This window comes from Odocoileus virginianus, chromosome 31, assembly GCF_023699985.2.
Source record: "Odocoileus virginianus isolate 20LAN1187 ecotype Illinois chromosome 31, Ovbor_1.2, whole genome shotgun sequence".
Classification (NCBI taxonomy): Eukaryota; Metazoa; Chordata; class Mammalia; order Artiodactyla; family Cervidae; genus Odocoileus; species Odocoileus virginianus.
In genome coordinates this window covers 42,505,616-42,529,102 of record NC_069704.1, presented here as the reverse complement: position 1 = coordinate 42,529,102, position 23,487 = coordinate 42,505,616, and the positions used below count along the sequence as shown (strand labels likewise).

The 23,487-nt window shown below is 44.3% G+C and overlaps 2 pseudogenes; both read right to left on the bottom strand.

The window, feature by feature from the left end:
* Positions 1-1,781: 1,781 nt before the first annotated feature.
* Positions 1,782-2,080, bottom strand: LOC110134718 (enhancer of rudimentary homolog pseudogene; annotated as a pseudogene).
* A 5,639-nt stretch (positions 2,081-7,719) lies between these two features.
* Positions 7,720-9,421, bottom strand: LOC110134717 (transmembrane protein 199 pseudogene; annotated as a pseudogene).
* Positions 9,422-23,487: the final 14,066 nt, after the last annotated feature.

Genomic DNA, 23,487 nt, shown 5'->3' with positions numbered 1-23,487 from the left:
AGATGGTGAGTGTAGCCATGAAATTAAATAATGCTTACTCCTTGAAAGGAAAGTTATGACCAACCTAGATGGCATATTAGAAAGCAGAGGCATTACTTTGCCAACAAAGGTCCATCTAGTCAAGGCTATGTTTTTTCCAGTAGTCATGTATGGATGTGAAAGTTGGACTGTGAAGAAAGCTGAGCACCGAAGAATTGATGCTTTTGAACTGTGGTGTTGGAGAAGACTCTTGAGAGTCCTTTGGACTGCAAGATCCAACCAGTCCATTCTAAAGGAGATCAGTCCTGGGTGTTCATTGGAAGGACTGATGCTGAAGCTGAAACTCCAATACTTTGGCCACCTCACACAAAGAGTTGACTCATTTGAGAAGACCCTGATGCTGGGAGGGATTGGGGGCAGGAGGAGGAGGGGACGACAGAGGATGAGATGGCTGGATGGCATCACGGACTCGATGGGCATGAGTTTGAGTGAACTCTGGGAGTTGGTGATGGACAGAGAGGCCTGGCATGCTGCGATTCATGGGGTCTCAAAGAGTCAGACACAACTGAGCGACTGAACTGAACTGACCTGATGGTAAGTGTTTGTTTAACTTTGGGATTCCCAGTGGGTCAGTGGTAAAGAATCCTCCTGCTATTATGCGAGATGTAGGTTTGATCCCTGGGTTGGGGAAAATCCCCTGGAGGAGGAAATGCCAACCCACTCCAGTATTCTTTCTGGGAAAATCCTATGGACAGAGGACCCTGGCATGCTACAGACCATAGGGTCTCACAGAGTCAGACACTACTGAGTGACCGAGCACACACATGCACACGTTTAGCTTATAAATTGGCGAACTATTTTCCAAAATGGCTATACCATTTTCCAATCCCATTAGCAAGGTTGTGAGAGCTTCAGTTCTCTGCATCCTTAAGATTGATATTGTTTGCTTTTTCGGTTCAGTTTTGTGTGTTTGTTTTGAATTTTAGCTATTCTGATCTAGGTGTGTCAGAATCTCTTTGAGATTTCTATTTGCATTCCTCTAAGATTTACGATATTGAACACCTTTTCATGTGCTTCTTTATATCTTATTTGATGATATGTTTGCTCAAATATTTTGCCTACTTTTAAAATTCTTTTCTTTTTATTGTTTTGAGAGTTCTCTCTTTTTTTTTATAACTAAAGAATATTTGTTTTTCACTAAGTCTTTATCTGGAGGACATAACTAAACTGCGCCACCACCCTCACCTCAATTTGAAGAAGGGTTAATACAGTGAATGTTATAAAGCAAGTATGAACAGTTTGAGGGACTGGAACCAACATTAGCAGACAAAAGCCAATTTCCATCTAAATCATCATAAAAATGTTTAAGAAAATGAAGGGGGGAGGGGGGAAAGGTGGTTTCAGATTGAACAAGATCATCACATTTTATCTAATAAATTCAATCCTGGCTAAGGTTTACCAAAATTGAAACAGGATTGCATGTGTGCTAAGTCGCTTCAGTTGTGTCCAACTTTTTGTGACCCTACAGGCTGTAACCGGCCAGGCTATCCTGTCCGTGGAAATCTCCAGGCAAGAATACTGCAGTGGGTTACCATGCCCTCCTCCATGGAAATCTTCCTAACCCAAGGATTGAACCCATGTCTCTTGTGTCTCCTGCATTGGTGGGCAGGTTCTTTACCACTAGTGCCATTTGGGAAGCCCTAGGAAACAAATTGACTATAATACAAAACTTCCACTACAGCATGCTGCACACACCTGTGTTCCAAGCCCACCCCCATCCCCCTAATGCTTCCATATTCAAACTATTTCCCAGACTGTTGGGCCTGTCCACAAAGGAGCAGGTAGATCTCTTTGATCCAGTCTTTGTTATAAGGCTGTTATGTCTGGGTATCAGCTCGGTAAATTAAGGCAACTGAGGTCTGCCAGGTCACCAACAAAATCAAACAACTGACTAATACCATATGGGATAGAGGGGCTGTTTCAGATGCTCTTCATATATTTTACAAACACCTTCCGTGCACTTATTCACAGATTCATAGTCAGCAGAAATTCTGCCTTCTGGCCTCTTGGTAGGCTGTACCCACACGATGGCATGAAACATCATGTCAAAGTCTCCTGATGTCGCCACAAAGGAGCTTATCTGCAACACCACCCACAGCCAATCCCCCGAGAGTTCTTTACAAAGCCTAGATATAGGGCTTTTATCACATATATATATTGCAAATGATTTCATGACTGATTTTTTTAAATACAGTTTTTTTCCTTCTCTCTCTATTCTAACACTATCCCCACTTCCCACTATTAGCCTGACTGGATTATAAAACATAAAGAAGTATTTATCACCATTTTACAGAAAAGAAAAACCGAGGCACAGGTTTTTTAACAGACATGCTGCTCCCACTGTAATGGACAGTTGGAGCCAGGTGTGAGATTTGATGACTAAGAAGAAAGTCTTAGAAGGTTTTTGAAACCATCATTCCTTTTAAAGGGCTGTCATTCTGTTAAGTAGGATCCAGTCAGCTTACTTCAGGGAGAAGGAAACAGGTATTTGTTAAAAATCTATGATGCACCCATGAATGATTTAGGTCAGGTGCCGGTAAACCATGGCCAGTGACCCAAATCTGGTCCTTTATTTATTTATTTTTTTCTTTTTTACAGCCTGTAAACTAAAGGTTTTTGTTTTTGTTTTCTCCCACAAATGAACATTTGCAACTAATTTGATGACAGAGAAAGCTAACTTTGAACCCCCAAATGAGGGAAATGCAATCCCTCCCTGCCCCAATTCCATTTTATTAGTTGACATGTATTGTTTAAAAAAAAAAAACCCAAACTGGGACTTCCCAGGTGGCGCTAGTGGTAAAGAAGCTCCTGCCAATGCAGAAGACATAAGAGACACGGGTTCGATCCCTGGGTCGGGAAGATCCCCTGGAGGAGGGCATGGCAACCCACTCCAGTATTCTTGCCTGAGAATCCCATGGATGGAGGAGCCTGGTGGGCTACAGTCTAGACAGTCACAAAGAGTCGGACACGACTGAAGCGACTTAGCAGGCACACATGCACACTGTAAAAAGTTATATTCAAAATTTGCTATGAGAGGGATAACCACTGTTCTCGCCGCACACACATACACAAATTACACAAGGTGGTGGACATGTTAATTGGCTTGATTGTGGTAATGATTCTTTAATGTGTACATATACCAAAACATTACTTTGTTTGCTTTACATATACACAATTTTTATTTGCCAATTATGCCTTAATAAAGTTGGAAATACTGACCTCAATTTTTACTATTTTAATCACATAGTATTATTATTATCATATTTAAAAATTTGTCAATAACAAATTTGAGGAAATTTATTTTCTCTCTTCTTGTATAAGAACCTACATAATATCCTGCATTTTATCTCTTTGCCTGCAGAACTTCAAATATTTGGCATTACCCTGGTGGCTCAGAAGGTAGAGAATCTGCCTGCAGTGCAGAAGACTGAAGTTCAATCCCTGGGTTAGGGAGAGCTCCCATAGAGGGGAATGGAAACCCACACCCATATGCTTGCCTGGAGAATTCCATGGACAGAGAAGCCATAACGTCCTCAATCTTATCTCTTTGTCTGCAGAACTTCAAATATTTACTATCTGGCCATTTACAGAAAACATTTGCCAACCTCTGATTTAAGTAGTGATAAGTTATCTTTTCTTTAACCATTACAAATGTGGCAACCTACTGGGTTAGCCAAAAACTTCATTTGGATTTGCCCATACTATCTTATATCAATACCCAAATGGACTTTTTGGCCAACATGATATTTTACAGATGAGAAAAGTAAGGACCTCTGAAAAAGACAAGTGACTTGCTAAAAGTCACCCAGCTAATGGCAATGGAACAGTGATATGTGTCTTATTTCAAAACCTGGTGTCCTTTCCAGAAGCATATTTGTAGCAGCAATTTAGCAGAAAATGAAAAAGAACAAAAAACAATTTCTGGCAGTGAGTGGTGGGCCGGGGTGTAGTTCTTGGATCAAGACACACCTGCCCCAGGTTCCTGAACCTGCTGTTGGCCAAGCCACAGGCCTGTCCATTGAGACCAAGAACCCATCAGAATGACCTCAAGACCCTGTGGAATTCTCAAGTCATCCCAGGGAAATTCTATTTTCTTCACTCCACTTCACTTGCTGAAGTGTACATAAAAAATTTTAAAGCTTTTCAGTGACAAGGTTCTATACCAAAACAAAGCATGTTAGGTAAAGCCTAGAGAAGCTGATAAGCTCATGGATATGGAACTGGACATGCTGAGTTCATCACCTATAAATAGAAGCAAATTGGTTTTCTTATTTTTTTAAACAGGCTATATTGGGATCCATTCTTAGATCTTCCATGAGTATTAAATGAGTTAGTATTTGTAACATGATTAATACAGCATCTGACAAGGAGCAAGCATTATATCAGTGTATATTAAAAATAAAAGTTTGAATAATCAGGAAATCAGATCTCTGGAAAAGGATTAAAAAAAATAAACACACATATCAGTTCAGTTCAGTTGTTCAGTCGTGTCTGACTCTTTACGACCCCATGAATTGCAGCACGCCAGGCCTCCGTGTCCATCACCAACTCCCAGAGTTTACTCAAACTCATGCCCCTCGAGTCGGTGGTGCCATCCCGCCATCTCATCCTCTGTTGTCCCCTCCTCCTCCTGCCCCCAATCCCTCCCAGCATCAGCGTCTTTTCAAATGAGTCAGCTCTTCGCATGAGGTGGCCAAAGCACTGGAGTTTCAGCTTCAGCATCAGTCCTTCCAATGAACATCCAGGACGGATCTCCTTTAGGATGGACTGATTGGATCTCCTTGCAGTCCAAGGGACTCTATACATACATACATACATACATATATATATATATATATATGTGTGTGTGTGTGTGTGTGTGTGTGTGTGTGTGTATTGTTATTATTTAGTTGCTAATTCATGTCCAACTCTTTTGTGACGCTATAGACTGTAGCCCACCAGGCTCCTTTCCATGAGATTTTCCAGGCAGAATGCTGGAGTAGGTTGCCATTTCCTTCTCCAGAGGATCTTCCTGACCTAGGGATCGAACCCACATCTCCTGCATTGGTAAGTGGGTTCTTTATCACTGAGCCATCAGGGAAGGCCCTATGTATATGTATATATTTGCGTAACCAATTCACTTTGCTGTACACCCCAAACTAACACAATATTGTAAATCAACTACACTTCAATTAGAAAAAAAAAAAAAAAAAGGAAATCAAATCTCCAGAAAACATGACTCTTCACTTTCTGCTTGAGAGTTTTCTTGTATTAAAATGGGATCTGCAAGACCGAGGCAGAGGAAAAGAAACTGATAACAACTGAACTGCTTCAAATCCCCAAAGTTCTCTGGGGAAACAGAGAAGCATAAGGAGAATGTATCCTCCCACCTTCAGCTGACAACAAACTCTCCAGCTATCCAGTACGGGAGAACGGCCTTCATGTCCTTCGATGTCAGAAGAATCAGTTTTGATATCTCTCCAGTTTCAGAAAGACCACTCCCAAGAGTGTTCCCTGCTGATAATGTAACTAAGGTTTGCCCTCCACCCTTCCTCTGTCTCTCTCTCTCACACATGTGTACACACACACACATACACATACAGGGTACTCAGAACTGGGAAAGGTGTGAGGCAGACAGATACTCTCATGTACTCTTGGTGGTTAGGTAAAACAATTTAGAAATTTCTATCAAGACTTCTCTTAATCAGGATCTCCACTTCCAAGAAATTGAGACAGAAAGGCTGTGTGAAGCAGAGTGATGAGTGGGAGCTGTAGGATTTAAGGAAGAGTTTAGTCTGATAAACTGATACACACTGGGAGGGGTGTGGGTGTCTGGAGCCTGCAGGCAGTTTGCGGTTGTGTTGAGGGTCCTTTGTGGGCACTGCTGGCTGCAACATGGCTTGAGATAAGAGAGCAGTGATGCAGCATGCGATGCTGCAGGGTGGTAGGTGGCACCTGACCAGGCCGGCACAGTGACCTATGCTGTGACGGCTTGCAGGTCCCAGGGCCAGCCTCCTGGAGTCAGGGCCAGTCTGGAAGCTGAGAGCTGGGGCTGACTCCGTCCTGGCCCAGGCATCATTTGACAGGCTCTGCAGGCTTCCCACTCGCTGGCAGGTCAGCTCCGCAGTTTGGCTGCCTCCATGGTTTCCATCGTTCCACTCATCACAGTGTGTTTTGAGGACCTGATACATGAGGTGGTTTGTGAGCTTAGTTGTTTCCAACTCTTTGCGACCCCGTGAACTGTAGCCTGCCAGGCGCCTCTGTCCATGGGAATTCCCAGGCAAGAATGTTGGAGTCGGTTGCAATTTCCTCCTCCAGGGGATTTTCCTGACCAAAGGATCGAACCCTCGTCTTCTGTGTCTCCTGCATTTCAGGCATATTCTTTACCGCTTGAGCCACCAGGGAAGCCCCCTACTAAATGAGAGATGATATTAAAAGTAAGATTTCTGTATGAATATTGTGGATTATCATCCACAGGATTTGAGTCTTTTAATCTTCTTAGGTTAAATTCTCAGATGTCCTAGGGTGTCTTTAATTTTTTGGTCAGAATTCAAGATAATTCATCTTAAATCACTTTAATTTAAACAAATAAGTAATTGACAGCTCCATTTTTAAGGAGGACTGCTGAAATAAAATAGAGAACTCCGAGACCATACGTTAATATTCAGAGACACACTAGGGAAATGTTTAGAATATTCATTTGCTTAACACCAAAAGGACATTCATTACTTAACAAATAAGAGACATTTAAATCAATGAAAATTACCTCACTAAGGCTCACAGAGTCCAGTTAGGTAAACTCTTATTCTTATCTTCCAGGGTGAGGGGACTGAAGCCAATCCACTTGCCTAAGACTAGACAATAGAAGCGGCAGAGCCAGGGTTTGAACTCAGTTCACCCCAGCATCAGTCAGCTTGTTTACCTGCCCAATGTGGCAGCCAGTCACTGGGCTCAGCCTGGCATCTCAGCATGCTGTGAATTCTCGGCTGTGCAAATGTTCCCAATCACACATGAGGACATTTAATCTCTTCTGTGATCTACGGAGCAGCTTGGTAAATGGAAGCAGAATTACAGAGATGAGTCATTCCATGTCAACAGACAAACTGTAACAGAGTTTTTACTACTATTTTATTATTTATTTGTCCAAAAAAAGCCAGTGGGAAGAGTAAGGCAGCAGAACCCCCTGATGGCTGTTTCCTCATCTGGAGCTTCGTGTGTGTGTGTGCGCGCGCGTGTGCACGCCTGTGTGCGTGTGTGTGTGTGTGTGTGTATGTGTGCGCCCAGCAGTGTGTTGTGAGCATGTGTGTTTGTGCACTGGTCTCCCATTCTCTTTTTTTTTTTTCTGGATTTGATAAATATTTATTGGATAAATAATAATGCCACTATAATTTCTAAAAGACTTACACAGATTCCACCAACACACCACTAATCTAAGTTCTTACAGGTTTAACATTACACAGAGACTTCAAGATAACCTAGGAGTCTTTGGCTCCATTTAACAGAAAAAGGACCGCTGGGGGTCATTTCACCTCTCTCAGTCTTGGTCTTGTCTTCTGGAAAAGGGGCCTACAACTGCTTCCTTTCCTAAGCTCCGGAATGGTTCTGAAGACCAAAAGCAATCATGTAAAATAATTTTACATACTATTTTTTGCACTTACCCAAACATGTTTAAGAATCCACATAAAATAACCTATAACAGGCTTATTTATAACAATATGTACACATACCATGTATTTTTGCTTTATGTATACTCATATAAATTACACATACAGTTCAATCTGAAAACAGTCACCAGTCTACAAAGAATCATTAGCTGAGACAATTCACAGTAGGCATACTCCCCTTACAAATACAAAGAAGTACAAGGGGTTTTGCAATTAAAAGTAGACATACTGCTTTACTATCTGCATTGTTTTCATTTTTGGAAGCAGAGCAAAGGGTGACCAGAAGGTGGGAAGTTGAAGGAGGGCTGATGAGTAGTGAAGACAGGCAGAAACAGAAAATCTGAACAAGGCCACCAGAAGGAAGAAAATGAAGGCAGAAACTAAGATTCCAAAAAGTTGCCTTGCGTACAATTGCACCATCCTGCATCAACTGGCTTTCTTTTATTTGATGTCCTCTGATCAGTTCTCCTTCCAGCACAAACTGGAGAAAGCAAATCCCTCTGCTATTCTGGAGTCTTCTGATATAAATTACAGGTCTGCATCAAGATATGTGGAGCAAGGATGAAGACTGACTTGTGCACCTGGGAAAGTTCAAGGCAGTATGGTCTACTTCTGGAAAGGCCTGGATTCTCTTTGATTCCAGTGGGAAAAAACCCCAGCCCCAGCAATGCCCAGAACGGACAGTAGAAGGCAGATGGGCACTGGCTTCGGGAAGATGCACGGACAGATCAGTTCTTCACTGTCGTCTGAGTCTCCTCTGCTGCCCTCTCTGTTAACGGACAGGACGGGACTGTCCCGCAGGAAGAGCAGGTGGCCTTGACTCGCCTGAGTACAAATCACTGACTGAGGATCAGCAGCTGGCAGTCCTGGAGTCTCCGGACTTCAATGAGGAAGCACAGTTACAGTTCTCGCAACTCGCCTTCCATCGCCCGCACCATGACGTAGAGCTCGGCCAGACCCACCACAGAGGCCACGATCAGGCAGCCAGTACCCGCGAGGTCATTTCTCTGAAGATATACTGGCTTCCAAGGTAAGTGCAGACAAAGGCAGCCTCCACCGTGACAATGAAGTTGAAGACGGTGATGACCAGAGCCTTCACTGACCTCACTTGCTTTCCCAGGTCACTGAGAGTTCCGCCATGCCTTGGATCCTGACAGGTGACATTGCGGGTGATCCGCTTATATTCCTCATTGGCCAGCTGTATCTTAATCTTTTCCAGATGAGCAACTAGCTCTGGGTTCCGAGGAGGCTTCACCACCTCTGGGATATAGATTTCACTGCCTTCTAGGAGCTCATGAAGGTATAGTTTGGAACCCCTTTCTCTCAAGTACTGATGCAGATCCCGGATCAGGCGGAAAGAAACCAGGCGAGCCAGGCGATTGCCCCCCTTGTTCTTCTTCCCTAGCGCGGCCCCAAGCTCTGCCCGCAACTTCCCGGGTAATTGCTCTGGCTCCAGCTCCCCACCAGGACCCAGAGCGCCTACAAATCGCTCGCCAGCTAACAAGCAAGACACCATGACTAGCCCTGGTCTCCCATTCTCTTACAGACACTCATGCTCTCTGAGAGTGGGGGTTGGACATTGTTTGTGTAGAATTATATTTTAGGAGTCTAGAGTCTTTATTTGTGGCGGGTGTACCATAGTGTGTGTGAGAGAAAGAAGACATTGTGTGCACTATTGAGAATGTGCCTACTGAAATAACTCGTCTGTAACCCCTGAGATCCTCAATTCCTTCATCCTACCCTTTATATTCTCCCCCTCCCCATTTCTGTTTTTTTGTGCTTGTGAGATCTTAGTTCCCCAGCCTGGGATCTAACCAAGGCTCTCGGCAATGAAAGCTTAGAGTTCTAACCACTGGGCAACCAGAAGTCTTCCTTTACAGTCTCTCCTTTACCAGAGGAAATGCACAACGACCTGGGCCTCTCTTTAGTCCTGAGATTCCAAAACAGGTGCCTAGTTTTGACCTTAGCCAAAGACCTCTCTGGTGCCCAAACACTCAGCCTCCAAGGCCCCTCTCCTTCCCCTGTCCAAGGCTGATGACAGGGCGTCCCCCAAAGCTTGGCTGTTGAGAAAATTAACCAGCATCTCTCAGGGAACCTCTCTGATTGAGGATGTAGCATGCACAGGTGCAGAGAACGCAGAGGCCTCAGACTCACGCAGCTCAAGCTCGTCTTCTGACATGATGGTCCCTAAGTTTGAAATATAAACTTTGACTTCTGTCTTGTTTCTGTCTGAGAGAAGATAGAATAGGCTGTTTCTGGATCTTGGGTTGGCCCCCATCTTCTCATCTTCTTGCCCCTTCTCTAAAGATGGTAGGGTTCTTTCTGGAAACCTTTCCTTGGGTTAGCATCATGGTATTACATCTAGTGGTTTTACATCACATATTACATGTAGATTGGAGGCTCAAAGCGGTGATGCCAAGGGGTATAAGACATGGTCCCTACCCTATGGGGTCAATAAGAAGAGGTAGCAATTAAGTAAAGTCCAATAAAAATATAAGGTACTGAGTACTTTTATTCTGGGACATATTTGCCCTCTAGAATGTGAGGTCCTATTAGTATTTATGTCTTTCTGCTACATCATCAGTTACTGCAGTGCAGGGATTACAATAGATACTAAGTAAATATTTATTCAAAGAAGAAAAAATGAATGAACCTAGAAACACCACACCTCAGTCACACTGATCCCATTAAAATTCAACTAACATATGTTGAGAACTTACTACAAGTTAAATATTATATTATTATAAATAAATAATATATTATATATATTATATTATATTGGGGAAGATTCCAAATTCAGAACTCCTTCTAGCACATTGCCTTGCTTTTCTTTCCACTTCACCCATTTATTTTGTCTTTATCTCTTCTGTGCTGCTTCACCCTCTCCCCGCTTTCTCTCCTTAGGAGATGGCCCTCTCTTGGCCCTGTGGCCTCTACACTCAATTTTCTGGACCATCCAGAAAGGTCACTGCCTCTTAGCCCCAGATTCTAAATAGACATGCTAAGCCCAATGCTGCTTGACAGTAAGGGCCAAACAAATGTGAGAGGAACCTAGCTCCATTGGTTTCCCCTTACCAAAAATGCATTAATAAAGTTAATTAGCACTGACCTGAAAAAAAATCTGAACAATAACCTTCTGGCATTAGGATCAAATGCAATGAAGCACAAGCAATAAAAGCTCCATTACTGCTCCCCTCTGAGCAACTGTCACTGATCCTGGGGCCGAGAGGGAGGGGACAGGCTCACATCATCCAGGGCTCTGCCTGCCTCCTCCCAGCCTCTCTGTGAGACCGGAGCTCCAGCTGGCGTGTCAAAATGCAGGCAGGTGTGAAGGTGAGACGAGCTGGGCCCCGGGTAGGGTTGTTGCTGCTGTCCAGTCACTAAGTCTTGTCTGACTCTCTGCGACCCCAGGGCCTGTAGCCCACCAGCCTCCTCTGTCCATGGAATTTTCCAGGCAAGAGTACTGGAGTGGGTTGCCATTTCCTTCTCCAGGGGATCTTCCCGACCCAGGGATAGAATCCCCGTCTCCTGCTTGGCAGGCGAATTCTTTACTATTAGTGCCTCCTGGGAAGCCCTATAATTAACATAGAAAATATAAGACACACAGATGTCTAGAGCTAACACAGGCTTGGTTTGGGCTATAGTCAATATATAAAAGGTCCAGAGTACGGGCGAGGCAGGAGGCCATCAGGGATGGCAGTCACCTCTCTGCTAGTTGAGGCTGGGGGTTGGCAGATGCTCAGGGAGTTGAATAATCAGGTGCCCAGGACCCTTGCCAGATACAGCAGAAACCTGGCCCAGGGGAATAAGGGTAATTCTAGACTGCATCCTCTGGCAGGCCAAGGTGACTAACTCATTGTTTCCTCTAATCAGAGTTGGTTTGGAAATTGGGCCAGGATATGTCTGTTATTGACCCCAGCTCCAAGGCAGTGGTTCTCTGCCCACCAAAGCCCCCACCTGACACTTCCAGTGACCTCATTTTATCACTGAAGTTCTTTTTCTATACTATGCCAGGCATTGAGGAACTGTGATGTGGAGACACAAATATAAGACCCACTATTCATCTCGTAGTGGTCCCCATTCTAGTGGGGTTTAGTCAAGAACTCACTGGATTTCTGTGCCCTTTTCATACTTCCCTCTACCCTTATTCTTCATGAAACTATGAAATATTGGAGGGAGCATTCCATGTTGATAGTGGGCCACCTGAATCTCTCCAATCCATCGTTCCATTCCTGAGGGCATGACTGGGAGTCAGAATGGAGGTGCTGCTGGATCAAATCTCATTCATGTCCCCCAGTTATATATATACCATGTGGGGTGCTCATGGCTCATGGGGCCCTGCGTGAGCCCACAGACTCAGAAAAGTAACAAGAGCTGATGCACTTGCCCTTTTGGAATAGGTCCAGGAGGTCACTCTTTTTCAGAAGTTGCCACAAACTCTAGAGGGAGATTTGCTCAGGTGGAAGGCGGGCATGGGGAATATGAAGGAACAGAGTCAGAGAAAGTATCTTCACTATGCAGCTCTTGAAAAATATATACATTGGTCCAAAAGTCACTGTAGGGAGATACTCAGAAGTGACAGGAAAGATGAAGAGTTAAAAGAAGGAGAAAGATAATGCAAGGTATCTTCGATGTGGGGAGAGAGTGGGAACTTCCTGAGAACACAAGTAAATCCTTAAAATATCTAAAATAGAAATATAGTAAGTGCCCTATATACGAATGGGTTCTGTTCCAAGAGCAAGTTCCTAAGCCCAATTGTTTGTAAGGCTGATCATTAGCCTGGGTACCCAACTAACACAACTGGCTATTTAGTACTATACTCTAAGAGGTTTATACTTTATACACAAATAATACATAACAAACACTAAAAATAAAGAAATCTTATAGCACAGCACCTTGAAAAGGGCAGTACAACAGCTGGGGCTGGCATCGAGTGAACAGGCAAGAGGAGTTACTGACAGGAGGAGGGAGTGGAGGTGGGAGATGGAAGAGCTGAAGGATCTTTAGCAATAGGAGATGGAGGGCAAGCTGCGGTTTTACTCACACCTGGTGTTGATGGAACACAGTTTCACATCTTTGGAAGTTTGTAACTAGAAGATTCATATGTGGGGGCTTGCTGAATTTTGCTTGTGAACTAATACTCAGTGTCACCAAAATGAAATCTGAATACCCACAAATGCACCTTTGTAATGCGTCAACCAACAGTATGAGAAAAAGAGCTGTAAGATCTTGGGAAATCTATTGCCTCCTTGTCTGCATCCATCCACTGTCTTAGGTCTGATCTGCCTCATTTGCAAATAGGCACCTAAGTGCTCTCTTTGCCTCTCATCTGCCTCCCACCTGGCCAGAATTGTCTTCTCAAAACACAGATGGGGTGTCTGTTTAAGAAGACAGTAAATGCTCCCTGACATGCAAGGGTCTGCAAAAGTGATCTCCTTCTTGCTTTCTGTCTCTGATCCACAGACACCAGACTCACTGTTTCTTGGTTGCTCCTTCCTCTTTCCCTCCTGAGAATGAGCTGCTCTAGCAGGATGACTCGTCCATTTAGCCTGAAAGAATGAGAGAAAATTCCTAAGGGCTTTGGAATTATTTGCATACCACTCTGCTTCTGGGCTACAGGCTCCTGGAATCTACAGATACTCATATTATGATAATAATATAAAATATTTACCAAGAAATTATTATTTAACTTTGCATGCAGCATCTCATTCTAATCCTTAAGGTAGGCAATATGATTATCTTTTTTTAATAGAGAAGGAATCTGAAGGAGGGGCACACGGCAGCAGGAGCAGAGTCTAGGCAGGTTGGCTTTTGGGTCTAAGCTATTTGTGATCTTTGGAACTGCCGAGTTCACAGGGGGTCTCCAGGCACAAAGCAGGCCAGTCAGAGTTTGCAGACTGAAACAATAGGTGAACAAGAGAATAAGGGCAGGGTAAAGGAGTAAGCAATTCTGGAAAGGTAAGCCTATAGATTGGGCTGGGAATGAAACTTCAGGAAGTGTGCTTGCTCCTGCTCTCTTGATCAACTGGTCGACCTTGGAGGAGGTAGCATCTAACAGGAGAGCCCCAGAGGTGCAAGGGAGACCCCCTGTCTCCCCCAAAACCTCCCTTAGCTGCTTGATGGTGCCTGAAATTGTACCATTACAGCCTAATTCCTTTAGCTTAGGCACAATTCCCCTGTTAAAATGCAAATACTCCTGGGAGAGGCAAGTTATTAAACTTTATTAGTGTTTTATATCCCATGGTGGATTTATTGATCAGACCCTTTTCTTTAGAAATAGCTGGGGTAAGGGAGAAAGATGGAGACCATATAAATGTCCCAGGCTCCAGGGAATGGGGTCACTTGGAAGGCGAGGGGTAGGGAGAAGCAGGGATTGAAGGAGGAATCATGAGAGCTGGGAAACCTGGAAGCAAACTTTTTTCATATGCATGGCAATAAAAGCCCAGTAGCTTGTGGCTTTGAGTGCACTGGGTGGGGAAAGGCTCACAGGCTCCAGCCTCAGAAGGACCAAGTTAGTGGATCAAGATGAAGTTCTAACTCATTGTAGGAGCCTTCCCAGCCTCTGTCTTATCTGAGAGAATAGCATCAATGGCAGCACTGTAACCACTGCCAAGTTTTTGCAAGTGCCCTGTGGACACCCTGATGGTGACTTCCCGTGTGGTGTTCCTGGAAATCCTTCCCACCCATCCAGTCCAGTGGCAGAGCCCTGAGCCACCCCCTTCCTGCGTGAAGCTGCTCACTTGCAGCATTGCTCTGGCTCCTTTAGCCTGGAGGTATGTCTCAGCTTCATCCTCTACCCTGTGCAGACCTTCCTCTGAAGTCCTTCCTCGTCTTCTACCCACTGCCTGGACTGCAGTCAGAAATGGAGTATGAGAGAGACAGAGAGAGAGAGACAGACAGACAGACAAAGGGAGAGACAGAGAGACCGACAGAGAGAGACAGAGGCAGAGAGAGACAGACAGACAAAGGGAGAGACAGAGAGACCAACAGAGAGACAGAGAGAGACAGAGAGAGACACAGACACAGAGAGACCTAGAGAGAGACAGAGAGAGAGACAGGGGCACAGAGAGAGAGAGAAAGAGTGACAGAGAGAGACAGAGAGAGAGACAGAGACACAGAGAGACTGAGAGAGAGAGACCTAGAGAGAGACAGGGAGAGACAGAGGCAGAGAGAGACAGAGACAGAGAGAGATAGAGACAGAGACAGAGACAGGGGCACAGAGAGAGAGAGTGAGTGACAGAGAGAGACAGATAGAGAGACAGAGATAGAGACAGAGACACAGAGAGACTGAGAGAGACAGAGAGAGACAGAGAGAGACAGAGACACAGAGAGACTGAGAGAGAGAGACAGAGACAGGGGCACAGAGAGAGAGAGATAGTGACAGAGACAGAGAGGGAGACAGAGACACAGAGAGACTGAGAGACACCTAGAGAGAGACAGAGACAGAGAGAGACAGAGACAGGGACACAGAGAGACAGACAGCAAAGGGAGAGACAGAGAGATTGACAGAGAGAGACAGAGAGACTGAGACAGAGAGAGAGACAGAGACAGGGATACAGAGAGAGACACAGAGAGACAGGGAGAGAGATACAGAGACACAGAGAGACTGAGAGAGAGACAGAGACAGAGAGAGACAGAGACAGGAACACAGAGAGAGATACAGAGAGACAGAGAGAGACAGACACCTAGAGAGGGAGACAAAGATGAGGAGATACAGAGAGAGACAGAGACAGAGGCCCTTTCTTAAAGACTTGTCAGGGTTTCTAGAACAGTATTAGTTCACATGTTTTCAAAACCCTTTTCTCTGCCTTCAGATTCATGAGATGCCCTTTATCACTTCAGTGAAATATTTAAAGCAAAAATAACAGAGGAAGCCTGAAGATTTCGGCCTCCAGTTCTCTGGAATCAGCCCACACAGGCATACTCCCTAATCTTCACCCACCTCCTTGTCTTGGAGACCCCAGCAGCTGTAGTCTGCCACACAATTCTGATGTTTAAGAATTAGGAAAAACTGTACCTGGGACTGTATTTCTATTCGATATATTGTGTTTATTCACCTGATGGAAAATCAGCTTGGAAATCTACCACATGGAATACATTTTTTGTTGTTCAGTGATTCATTGCAGTTCAATGATTCAACGATTCATGTGCCTTACTTTTGAAATGGAGGTAGCACAGATTGGCATTTTAAACAAAAGAATGTGGGTGTGATACTTAGTAGTTGCAATGAGACAGAAGTTGCCATGAGGGGTGGGTGATCTCTTAGTAAATTCGACTGGGAGACAGGAGACGTGGCTTCTGAATGAGATCTGACTCTAATAAACTGTGCAGCCCCAGGCTTCAACAATTCCTTCTGTTATTCACTCAACAATTATTTATTGTGTCGGCTCTGTTATGAGACATGCCAATCTAAAAAGGGAGGTGATGCATTAAATGCCTTCTTCCCAGTCTAAGATTCTGGGGAACTTTTAATAAGCAATGAAAATCTTGGATGTTCACTAAGAATGATGGACAAGGATTTTCTTCTCCCTTCTCAAAGATCTAATGAATTTTCCAAATGTGAAGGTCATAAGAACCTCGAGCAGGTGGCAGGTGGTAAATCTTGCCCTCCTCATTTTTGCAGTGTGGGAGTGCCAGAGGGTCTGGGTTCTTTATAATTCACCTTATAGAGTCAAATAAATTTTACTTCTTTCCCAGTGGATTTTATTTTTCTTGCTCTGAAGGCAAATGATTCTGTCATAGGGATTGGTCCTAGAAATAAAAAAGCCTAGGGGGCACCCTGCCAAGCCCGTTCTTCCAGACCCTTTTCTCTCCTCCTTTGCTACTTCTTCCTTGGAAAGGTTTGGAATCTCTACACTAGCAGGCACTGCCCTAGGTTTTAGGGCTATTATAGCTTCTGTCCTTGAAAAAAGTGAACATGTTAGTTGCTCAGTCATATCTGACTCTTTCCGACCCCATGGACTGTAGCCCGCCAGGTTCCTCTGTCCATGGAATTCTCCAGGCAAGAATACTGAAACGGCTAGTCATTTGCTTCTCCAGGGGATCTTCCTGACCCAGGGACTGAACAAGGGTCTCCTGCAATGTAGGCAGAATCTTTACCGTCTGAAACACCAGGGACTCATAGCCTGAGTTGGCGAGTTGTAAATGATAGACAGATAGAGTGGGAAGAGGAATACTTTGGAACTTGAAAGGATCCAAGAAAGCTTTTTCTTAGAAACATCACTTGAGTTTAACCCTGAGAAATAAACAAAATATATAGGCAGATAAGGTAAAAACAGTGTTCTAGGGTAACAAAATAGCACAAGCAAAGGCCCTGGGGTGGCAGTGTATGAGAGGCAGTGTGGAAAGAGGCCAGGTATCACACAACAAGGCAGGGCCCTGGCTAGGATAAACTCCAGGAGGCTTGGAGATGCCAATGAGACTCTAAAGCAGGGAGGGGTATGGCTTGGTCCTCCCTCTATTCTCCCTAAATGTTCTGCTGTCACCAAGCAGCCTCCCATGCATTAATACCAGAACTAGCTCTCATCTGTCTCTGCCCCCTCATCAAATCTGCACCCTTTGTCCCATTCCTTTATGGAAATTCTCTCCTTTTGCTTCCTTCATTGCCTTTCAAGAGGACTCACTAATCCAACTTAATAATAGTTTAATGAAAAAACTTTCCATTTAACAGAAAAAATACAAAATCAAAAGGAACTGAAAATGAACAGTGGACTTTCAGACACTGAGATTATTTAGAGAAGGAGATATATATATATATATATATATATATATATATTTTTTTTTTTTTTTTTTTAAGGAGGGGCACACACACAATACCTAGAGTGTGTGTAGGCCTGCAGTGGTGGTCGTGTGTGCATGCTCAGTTGTTCAGTCTTGCCTGACTCTTGTGATCCTGTGGACTGTAGCCTGCCAGACTCCTCTGTCTATGGGATTTCCCAGGCAAGAACACTGGAGTGGGTTGCCATTTTCCTTCTCTAGAGGGTCTTCCCCACCCAGAGTCTGAACCCGAGCCTCACGCATTGCAAGCAGATTCTTTACCACTGAGCCACCTGAAAAGGCCATAGTGATGGTCACTATCCACCCATCAGCTTCCTGCAGGACCCCTATAAACCAACGCCTTGCTCTGATTCAGTGTGACAGGGGCTGAGGGGTCTGAAATGCCATTAAGGTGAGTTGGCAACATTTCTGCATTTCTCCTCCACTGAACTACCTGGCTCTCACCATTATTCTAGCTACAGGGCCTCTCTTTATGAAAAGCTCCCATTGCTCACAGCAGCCATCATCACAAAGAATGGCAAATGGTGTGGCTTGAGGAAACAAGTCTGGTATTCAAATGCCAGAGGATTTAAAAAATATGGTAATAGGCATCTTTGGGGCTGAGGTTTGTGGTTCTCTAAATCTGAGGGGATTTAGAGAAAAAAATAGGTATTTCAGCTTTTCTGAGAAATGGGTAGAACACCTTGGGGAAATGATCCAATTTAAGAAATAAGACAATCACAGAGCAGATGGCTCAAGGACGGACTTTGTTTGGATCCAATTCTAAGTGTCATAGGTGTTGAGAGGGGCAAAGAGACGGTACTGGTGTAGTCTAGGAAGGTTGCCTGGAGAAAATGTACCTTAAGCTGTGTTGAAACGGTGAGATCTTTATTCATGCTTGTGTGCATTTCTGTGTCTGCTGGGTTGGACCTGCTTCCTGCTCTCAGGGAGCTGGAGTCTTAACTGATGCAGAACTGCCAATATGCAGGATACGGAGTCAGATAGGGTCTGCTCACTGTGACCCCAGGCAAAGTACACTAACCTATAAAATCAGTCTCTTCTTCCAGAAAATAAGATTGACAAACTATTTGCCTCCTTTACCTCATGTAAAGATGAAAAAGAGTTAAGTATATTTATAAATAACACTGAGAATGCTGAAAGTGAAAGTGTCAGTTGCTTAGCTGTCTCCGACTCTTTGTGACTCCATGGACTGTAGCCCACCAGGCTCCTCTCTCCATAGGATTCTCCAGGTGAGAATATTGGAGTAGGTAGCCATTCCCTTCTCCAGGGGATGTTCAAAACCCAGGGATTACACCTGGAATCTTTAACATCTGAGCTGCCAGGGAAGCCCAAAGGTGTTGAAATCTTACTAAAAACATTGAATTCCATTCCAGTGACGCTGGCCCATGTACTAGAATGACTCAAGCCTGGTGGTCTTGCAGAGACCTGAGTTGTGGGGATCCACCTACCAAGACTATCTCTGCCTTGGCCCACAGGCTCCCCTCAGCCTCTCTGCACCCCCATTTACCACAGCCATCTTGGCACCCTCTAATGCTGATGCTGTCGGAAACCTCATTCTCTAACCCCATTCCTTAGGCACTATGAAAATGGCAACATCAATTCCCAAATGACCAATAAAACTACAGCTGTGGTGTCTGTTCCCGTTTTAGGAGGCGAAATCTTCAGCTGTACAACCCCCTATATATCCAGACTTTCAAAAGTCCTAGCCCTGTGAACATTGAGAGTATCCGTTCTCATCATCCCCATTGCATGAAATGAAACTAACTTATTGAAAAGTTGCTTGCCAAGTACAAGTCTATTATCTCTGATATTCATCACCACAATCCTCCGAGGCAAGGGTCATTAACCCCACTTTTATAGATGAAAAATGGATACTGTAAAAGATTAAGTGACTTCCCCAAGTTCACATTGAAAGCAGCAGAGCCAGGAAGTCATTCTGATCTGAAGTGGTTCAAGCATTATTGTTCCAATGGTGTGCTGACTTGGAGTTGCAGAAACATGCTCATGATAGTCAGTTGGGAGAGAATGCTATGACCTGAAACAGAAACATGCTCATGCACATCAAATCTTCATGGAAGAAGGTGGGTTATCTAAGTGTACATACAGATGAGCAAATGGATAGCCATTTTATCGTAATTGCACCTGTATAATCCCTTGCATATGCATTATTCCACCTGGTCGCTTGTGTGCCCACCACAGATGTCTATTAGAGGAAAAGTGCCAGTAATAAGATGGAAAATATTCTCCAGACACTGAGCTTTGCTCAATGGTTTAGGGTAGGAATTAGTGGGAGAGGAGATTCTGCCACTTAAGATTGTACCAAACTGAAATTCCCTTGAAACTGGTTGTTCCAGCAGCCCTTACAGACTTGTGGCTGTCCTTTGGCTCTGCCTCAGGCTGTCCACTTTTAAAAAATCACTTTATCACATCTCCTTGTAATTGTATTTGCCCAAGCACTGCACTTAAAAGTCCCTTTAAATTAAAAGCTTTAAAAAAGACCTCTCTGAACAGCAGAGCACTGGGGAGGAGGGTTGGGGAGCCTTGCAAGTGTTTCCTGGCCTCTGGGTTATAGATCACTAGTTTTACTTTTTAGCTGGAGATGTGGGTCACAGCCAGTGATGGGGATGGACTTAGCTTATCTTGCACAGAAGGTCAACATCCAGTGTTTCTTGTGATTTCCAAAGCATGACATGCACAGCCCAGTCAGATGACTTTTCTGAGACAGGGTGCTGGGGATGTTAATCCTCTGGTTGCTTTAGGACTGACTTCATTTCTAGACCCAGCTATGTCATGGCTCCCTGTAATCAATCTCTAGACACAGGAGATATGCTGTTGATGTGTGTTTGTGTGCATGCTAAGTCGCTTCATCATGTCTGACTCTTTGCAACCCTATGGACTGTAGCCCGCCAGGCTCCTCTGTCCATGGGGATTCTCTAGGCAAGAATACTGGAATGATGCTCTTGGTACATTATCTGAAAGAGATAAAAAAAAAAAAGGCTGGTATTCTCCCAACAATTACTATGAATGGGGAATACAAGATGAGTAGAATGGCAGAGTGTTAACGTCTGAGGATTCCAAAGAACCATGATAGATTAGATTGTTGGTCCCAGTTCTTCACCCTTCCTGGGAACCACACTCTTGCCTCTTGTGGGAAAGGCACACTTCCTTACCCTTTGACTTGGGGTACAATCAAGGGATTTGCATTGAACAAAAAACATGAACGGGGTCTTGGAATGTTCTTGAGCAGTGGGGCTTGCTTTCTGCCACCTCCTTAAGAAAAGCATGCCCTGAAACCAGATCTGAAAGAGACACGTGCACCCCAATGTTCATCACAGCACTGTTTATAATAGCCAGGACATGGAAGCAACCCAGATGCCCATCAGCAGACGAATGGATGAGGAAGCTGTGGTACATATACACCATGGAATATTACTCAGCCATTAAAAGGAATTCATTTGAATCAGTTCTAATGAGATGGATGAAACTGGAGCCCATTATACAGAGCGAAGTAAGCCAGAAAGATAAAGACCATTACAGTATACTAACACATATATATGGACTTTAGAAATATGGTAATGATAACCCTATATGCAAAACAGGAAAAGAGACTCAGATGTATAGAACAGACTTGTGGACTCTGGGAGAAGGCGAGGGTGGGATGTTTCAAGAGAACAGCATTGAAACATATATATTATCTAGGGTGAAACAGATAACCAGCCCAAGTTGGGTACATGAGACAAGCGCTCGGGCCTGGTGCACTGGGAAGACCCAGAGGGATCGGGTGGAGAGGGAGGTGGGAGGGGGGACTGGGATGGGGAATACATGTAAATCCATGGCTAATTCATTTCAATGTATAACAAAAACTACTGTAACGATGTAAAGTAATTAGCCTCCAACTAATAAAAAAAAAAAAGCATGCCCTGGCTAGCTCACTAGCAGGGAAAGGGTGAGTGATGCCTGGACCAGAGTCATTCAAGCCCACCCTGCTAAGCAGAGCTGCCCAGTGAGCCTGAAGACCCATGAGAGAGAGATGGTCACTTACTATTATTTGACACTGATATTTTGTGGCTGGTTGTTATAGCATCATTGGAGCAATGCTGAACTAGTGTAAGAACTTATTTGTGTGGCTACTAATTTCTCCCTCTGCAGGTCCCTCCGTCACTCACAGAGGATTTATAAGATCTGCTATCAACCAACACATTGGTAGGTCCTGTGGAGATGCAGGAGAAGTGGAAAATAACCCCTCTGCCTGCCCTCAGAGGTATCACTGTTTTCATAGGGGTGATAAAACAAGTATCACAGCTCAACATGGCATTGCACTGTAGCTAAATCAGTCATTACAAGGGGGAGAACCAAACCAGTTGCCAAGTGATTTGTCAGGGATTTAGATTTCTAGGCCCCACCTTTTACGTCCTGCACAAGTGTATGCATGTGCGCTGTTGTTCAGTTGTGATCCAAGAACTGTAGCCCACCCCCACGGCCCCATGGGCTGTAGCCCACCAGACTCCTCTGTCCATGGGATTTTCCAGGCAAGAATATGGCAGTGGGTTGTCATGCCCTCCTCCAGGAGATCTTCCCAATCCAGGCAGGGTTCGAACTGACATCTCTTGTGCCTCCTGCATTGGCAGGCAGATTCTTTACCACTGAGCCACCCGGGGAAGCAACATTTGCATATATGCTGACTCTGAAAAAGAGTAGTAAATAATAATATAACTAGATATTTGTCATAGACTCTCATACCCATTCACATTTGTGTATGACATGCAGAATGGCCATGAGGAAGGAAAGTGTTGTTTATTGTTAGCCATAATTTTTTATTACAGGTCTTATAAACATATTACAAATGAGATATCTGAAACAGAGAGATGTTCACCATTGTCATGGTCATGGCCATGCTGTGATGGAAGGAGCTGGGGTTGCTGTGGCTCTGGAAGCCATGTTCCTTTTTGTCCACTATCTGACCACCCCTCCTCTGTCCAGAGGCATGGCTCAGCATTGGAGAGATGAGACTGGTGTGCCTTCCATCTCTGTTGCTTACTAGCTATGTGACTTTGGGTACGTTTCCCAATCTGTGTTATGTTCCAGGTTCACATCTTTAAAATCGGGATACTTATAATGACTGAAAGGTATCATCAAGATTAGAGATAATTTGTCTTTCTTGGGCTGAACTGTGTCCTCTCCAAATATGTATGTTAAAGTCCTAACCCCCCTCTTCCCCGCCCCAGTACCACATCTTAAAATGTAACTTTTAGAGACAGACCCTTCTAATAGGTGATTCAGTTAAAATGAGGTCCGTCATGGGTCCTAGTCCACACAACTCATGTCTTTATAAGAAGAGGAAGTTTGGACACAGACAGACAGGAAGAAGGCCATGTGAGGACACAGGGAGAAGTCAGCCGTCCATAAGTCAACAAGAGAGGCCTCAGGAGAAACCAACCCTTCTCACCCCTTGACCTTCCAGCCTGCAGAATTGTAAGAAAATAGATTTCTGTTGATGAAGCCACCCAGCCTGTGCTGCTTTGTCATGGCAGCCCTAGTGAACTGACACAGTATCAGAGTCAGAGACAGGATGGCAGAATAGAGAACCTGAGCTCACCTTCTCCAACTAGAACTCCAAATTCACAACTAATTGCCGAACAAACACTAATAAAAAAAAAAGATATTCTACATTCAAAGACGTAAAAACCCCCACGAGATGGTAGGAGGGGTACACTCATGATGTAATACAATGTCTGAAACTCCCACATACTTGGAATCAACACCCAGTCAAAAGCGATCTCTGCAAATTCAGCAAACTGACCTCCTCTCCTCCTGTTTCTCTGTATTGTCTTTTCCTCCTTTCCTCCTCTCCCTTCTCTCTCTCCTTTCTTCCATTTATCCTTCTCCTTATTTCTTTGCTTCACTCAAAATACACAGACCACTAGCCTCTCAGCTTGAAGGAGGAGGCTCGGTGGTAGGGAAGCAGTCCAAGCAGCATTTATATTCATGTAAAAATTCCACGAACAGAGGATGCTGGTGGGCTGCAGTC